Source organism: Podarcis filfolensis (genome assembly GCF_964270895.1).
Source record: "Podarcis filfolensis genome assembly, chromosome: 7".
Taxonomy (NCBI): domain Eukaryota; kingdom Metazoa; phylum Chordata; class Lepidosauria; order Squamata; family Lacertidae; genus Podarcis; species Podarcis filfolensis.
This window is the reverse complement of record NC_139603.1, coordinates 49,889,034-49,895,127: the sequence shown is the minus strand read 5'-3', so window position 1 is coordinate 49,895,127 and position 6,094 is coordinate 49,889,034. Positions and strand designations below refer to the sequence as shown.

At 40.5% G+C, this 6,094-nt stretch overlaps 1 long non-coding RNA gene across 1 annotated transcript; it reads right to left on the bottom strand.

The window, feature by feature from the left end:
- Positions 1-620: 620 nt before the first annotated feature.
- Positions 621-5,580, bottom strand: LOC310766690. The gene is made up of 2 exons (XR_014550362.1): positions 4,582-5,580; positions 621-1,075 (listed from the first exon to the last, which is right to left on the bottom strand). It is a non-coding gene; the product is annotated as an uncharacterized lncRNA (long non-coding RNA).
- Positions 5,581-6,094: the final 514 nt, after the last annotated feature.

Here is a 6,094-nt window from a genome sequence, read left to right as displayed (position 1 = left end):
AGAGACTTCAAAGAGAAGTGTAACTAGCCCAAGGTCACCCAGCAGCTGCATGTGGAGGAGCAGAGACGTAAACCTGGTTCACCAGATTACGAGTCTACCGCTCTTAACCACTATGCCACACTGGCTCTCAAAACCATCAGGCTACCATCTTACAAAACCATCTTACAAAAAACCGTCTTACAAAACCATCAGGCTAGAACTTTGGAGCAGACGTCTACGGGCTCCACTCAGCAGAATGACCAAGAGATTGCCCAAATGCAAGCAATACACATCACCATATAAAGAGAATCCCTGACCCATTTTAATACCAATGGAGTCTAGAGTCTGAGGTTACCTAACTGTACCATTGGTCATGGCTGAAGGATGACTAGCTTTCCTTTGGATTGCAGCTCTAGGTAGCTGGTTACCTACAACAGGTCCTGTCCTTGTTTACCCAGAAGTAATCCTGCTTGTTCAATGGGGCTTATTCCTAAGCAAGTGTGTGTACAGGATTGCATTCCTAGTACAGAAGTAGGGCTTCCCCATTGCTGAGTATGGAAAAGGATGTAACTTTACATTTGCAGATCTCTCATCACTCTCTTTTGTACACACAGCTTTTTTAAAAGATTCATACAAATATATTTAGTGTTCATTTTTATTTTTACTTTTATTTTTTTTATTGGCTCTTGTCGTAGCTTATAACAATAAAAAAGTTAAAGAGAGGAATGCAAATAATAAAAACCGATGTAAAAACAAAATAGTGGAAAATAAAATAAGCCAAACAGCCCTCAACAATCAGAAGCAATTTTTAGCCAGCAGAGCACAAAAATTCTCATCAAACAGAATAACCTCTGCAGGAGGGCTGGGGGAGTAGCTGCTACTGCAGTTTCTTGACCTGTTTAAATAGTTTCACTTATTTCACTTGAGAACTCTGCAAGCTTGTAGTATTAGCCTTTAAGGATGATATTGCTGTGTGGGTAAGTTTGGCTTGGGAGAGAGACAAATGGATGAACTGGATGTTCCAGCCCTGGAGAAAAGCGATAGTGACACAGTGATTTGGCTTCCTGGGAACTTGGAACCAGTGATCAACTCCATACTACAAACAAATGCAGAAGTGACAACGTGAGACTTGCAGGAAAAGCAATGCAGTTACAAATCATTACAATTGTGCACAACGTATCAACATTATCAACAAGACCCACAAAACTATTTTGTGAACCTATGGAACATATCAGCCTTGTGCATTCAGGCTTTCAGCCTCATGTACTATATATTTTGGAAATTTATTTGTCTTTTTGTCTGTCCTATATGTACTTAAGGCACCATAAGCAAAGTGTGCATTATGGTTCCTGATATCAAGGAGAAAGTTTTTTGTCTGTTTGGTTACAATTGGACACAATTTTGAATCAAGATAGCAGACTGAACATTTTAAAATTACATTGAAATGTTACACTGATTTCAAAATAACACTGATTCCCCCCTTTTTTATAATTACACTGTTGTTACACTGATTTCAAAATAACACTGATTCCCCCCCCCCTTTTCTTATAATTCCTGAGCAACTACAGGTAGTTTTAGCTAGTAAAACCATACATGATCTGTGTATGTCATCACTACATTGATAAATTGTTGTTATGCCAACATTTCCTTTAGGCAACTGACAAGAGGACCTTCCATGAAAACATGAATTTAGAGAAAAGTATAATTTTGCCTAATGTTAACAGATTTTACAAACTTTTAAAAAATCAGAATCTGTGTTGTTCAGAATTGTCTTGTTTGCTTTGTAACATCATGAATACTTGGAGCATGAGAAAGAAGTCTTTTCTTGTCTGGGCCATAGCAGCAGATTTATAGTTGTTCCTCATCTCTTACGAATAAGTCATTATTAAATTACGCAGGAGCCTCGCAGTACATGCCTATATATGTGTCTACTCAGAAGTAATTTATAACTCAATTTTAAGGGGGCTTATTCTCTACTAAGTGGGTCTAGGATTGCAGCCTTAGGCATTTTGGCAAAGTGAAATAAATTTTCCCCTTGCATCAGATCCTGGAGCTCTTTTACTGGGCTACCCCTCCCCATCCACTGCTATCTGTCAAAAGCTTGTCAAGTCCCTTCACTATCTTTATTCTCAGAGTCTCCCAGAAAGGTTACCCTTATGAGGTTCCAGTTGGCCCTCAACTGCAGCTCTGCAACATAAAGAATGTAAGTTTATTTATTTTTTAATGAAGGCTGGGATTCTCGGGATTCTCAGAAGAGCCTACGGGATATACAGGAGGGACTCAAGTGCTGCAAGTTCCCTAATTAATGCAATTTGGAGAGTGGTGCATGACTATGTAGCCACAGGTGCTTTCTTAACAATTGCATTTATCTATTGCTTTTGAAGGAGCAGCACAGCAGGTATATTATTATTATGTTCTCCTAATTTCAAAACTGAAGCTAAGAGAGATCAATGCAATCCTATGCATGGTCTCAGAAGTACTCCCCATTTAGGATATGAGCCTAAGACTACTTAGTTCATGGCAGAGGAAAGCTTTGAAGTGAAGACTTTTGGGCTTGCAGCTCACACTCTGACCCAGATCTAGACCTTTGACCAAGATCTAGAACTGACTTCTGTATTTATTTTGGGAAGGAGTGGGGGTGGATTTCAAAATAGCTTTGGATGGCACTGGGAGCTCTAATTCTGAAGGGCAACATGGCATACAGCACCGTCAGCTTGCATGTGCCAATATTAGAAACTCGGAGACAGCTCTCTGAAACAGATGGACTTTTTAAATGGATGTCTGCATGCTGAGATAAGGTCAGAAATAATGAGCTGGTTCTGAACGGAGGCTATGAATTAGCAGCTTAAAATGCAGCAAGGCCATTTTCCCCAATGTATCTCAGGTTTGCACACTGTTGTACACACCAGAGAGGGGGCAGGGGTGTCTCTACCCAATGCACGTTACCTGTGTGGTTTCCCCCACCCTTGCAACCCCCTAATTCCTTTTCACTTCTATTTCAGTGGTTCCAAAACTCCCACTCCCCCACAGATCACTTGAAAATTGCTGAGGGTCTTGATGAACCATGGAAATGATCCCCGCCCGACTGTTACAGCAGTTGTAATTCCATTGAATTCAAATTGTAATACAATAAAATATAAGATATAAACAATACAAATACAATTAAACATAATACATATTTGCTGTGATGGATTTTCCAGCTTTGATTTTCAATCACAAATCCACAGACATGTCAAGTACCACCCAAATAAAGCTCACGGACTAACATACATAGTTATGGAACCCCTGACCTATTCCATTTCAGCAGGCCAATAATATATGGGATATTATTTATTTATTTGTGATCACATCATTCTCCCTTTAAATCTATGTCTGGCAGAACAACCGAAAAAAGTGTGCCAATTTTTGTTCTTGTTGTTAAAGCTGAGTATTATGAGACAATTGGAACCCTGAATAATAACGACATATATTATTAGTCATGCTTAATAAAATGTAGCTTGGGTTGCAAAAGGGAATATCTTTCCTTTTTTAGGAAATTGGAGGAACAATATGGTTTCAATTATCTTTGTAAAGGACTTGAACAAAAATACAGAATGCTTGTAATTAGGAGATGCGCGGAACAATTATTTTTTAAAAAACGATTAAACATTCCACCCTCATAGCAATATTTAATAAGATTTCTGTTGGTCTGAGATGAGAGGGCAGGATCATGGAGCCAGTCACAAAGCATTGAGCCCCCCCAAGCAATTTTGTATATACAGCATTGCGTTAACCAGCAGGAGGTTGCAAACTGTTGTGATGTGAGCAGCACATGTAATGTTAATAGCTTGCACTATAAGATGCACTACAGGGTGGTCCAGTGTGTGGCCAAAGGGGCACATGCGGCCCTTGGTGCTTTTTTTGGTGGCCCTCAGCAAAATTTGGCACTCCCCAGTCCTTGTGCTGCCTTTCCAAAGCTGGGAAAGCGCTAAGTAGGCTTTTGGATGGAGGCAAGAGGACTAGGACCTTGTCAGAGCCCTCAAGCCTGCTTCCCAAAGCCCAGAGCCTCACTTACTCAGTTTTTGGAAGGCAGCATGAGGGCAGGGGAAGCAACAACATCAAATGTTGTCAAGGGCCACAAAAAAGGTATCAAGGTCTGCATGTGTGTTGAACTATGAGCAATGGCTCTTGGCCTAAGCACCATGATCAGCATCCAAAAAGAATGGGTTGGGATGCAAGAGATACAACTAAGTGAGGGTACTCTCTTTGCAAACACCCCTCTTCACCTAGCTGGTAGATAAAGAACAATAGCTGGTGTTGTGGGAGAGCTGAACTAGAAGCAGGCAGAAACTAGAGAGACAGAACCATGCTTGATTTATGCTGGCATCCAAAGCCGTGACTAACGGGGAAGCAATACCATTTGGGGTGTTAATGCTGTGAGCCCTTTCACCTTAGGTTTAGGTTGTCTATAAGTCTAAATAAACCATATAGTCTAAAGACACCACAGTCTCCACTTTCCATCATTCCAAGGAAACCAAACCCTGGCTAAGCACTTGAAACCTCTGGAATCTCTCACCACTTGGAGACTGGGGCAGCATGTAACATTAACAATAAAAAGCTAACCAGAAATAACTCTTCTCCAACTTCTAGCTGTGCTGTAACTTTGGAAGTCAGGGGAAGGACACTCTGGCTTGTTTGTTCTTCACAAATGACATGTGGAAACAGCTGTGGATGAAAAAGTCTGGCTAATTAAAAAATAGTATTATAGCTAGAGGGGTTGGGGGATCCACATGTTGCTTGACTCAAACTACCTTCAGCCCCAGTCAGCATGGCCAATGGCTAGGGGTGATGAGAGGACCCACAATATATGGAGGGCCACAGGATCCCCAGTCTATGTAGTGCACTTCTGAGAAATAGATTCTAGAACAAATTCTTAATAGTAATTATTATTCTCAAAAAAATTCCCTACTCTGTTGTATTTTCCCCAGCTCACTTGAAGCTCACTAATTTTTCACTAAGAAAGCTACAAAATATACATTCTCCAAATCTGATAAATGGCAATGAGAAATGCCCCATTTATTTTTGTACACTTTTGATCCCAACAAGTACTCCTGAAAGCCTTTCAGATAAGAGAAGTCTGATAGATCATCATGCTTAAAACTGCTTTGTGTTCTCAAGGCTGCTTGACTTCTTGTTTATCTTTGGCAATGAACAGGGGAGATCACGCAAAATGAATTCAGTTGGAGCATGACTGTACTCATTTCCAACAAGAAGATGTTTATTATGATTGTCTTCCTTTTTCTGGAGAGATGCGCTGTGTGTGAAAGTGAGGCCTCATGTGACTTGATTTTGAACTTGTTACTAATCTTAGCCAGATGGTCAACTGAGAGAGGGTTGCAAAAAGGTTGATATGTATCATTTGTTTTTATTTAAGAAGCAAGAGATGCCGACCATGAAAGCCAGAAAAAATATGGCATGGATGTTTAGTTGTTCAAAACTTGAGAATTAACTGTGACAGTTAGAGGCTATAAGTGCTAGAAATTGTGCTAAGGGCATGGAAACTAGCCCTTTCCTAAATTCCAGTAGTCATGATTCTTGTGATTGATCTAATTTGATCTGCTATGTACTGATTCTGCAGTCTTGCTAAATTAAAGAGAGGTTCTTCAGTGGAGTTGTGTTGATTTATATCACAATTGTATGTTGCATTTTCCACATTTTTTTGGCCCAACGAAAGGGAAAAACTCAAAAGGAATGTTGCAAAGAGACACATCCTGGTACAAATGATTGCATCGACTGAAAAGGGATGCATACGCACATAGCCCTGTTTGGTATTCATACCATTAAACAATCTGGTGTGGCATAGGGGAGACTAAACCCAGCTCTTCTGCCTGAATTAGCTCAGTGTTAGCACATATTCTCTAACAGAAGAAGAAGAGTTTGGATTTGATATCCCACTTTATCACTACCCAAAGGAGTCTCAAAGCGGCTAACATTCTCCTTTCCCTTCCTCCCCCACAACAAACACTCTGTGAGGTGAGTGGGGCTGAGAGACTTCAGAGTAGTGTGACTGGCCCAAGGTCACCCAGCAGCTGCATGTGGAGGAGCAGAGAAGCGAACCCGGTTTACCAGATTACGA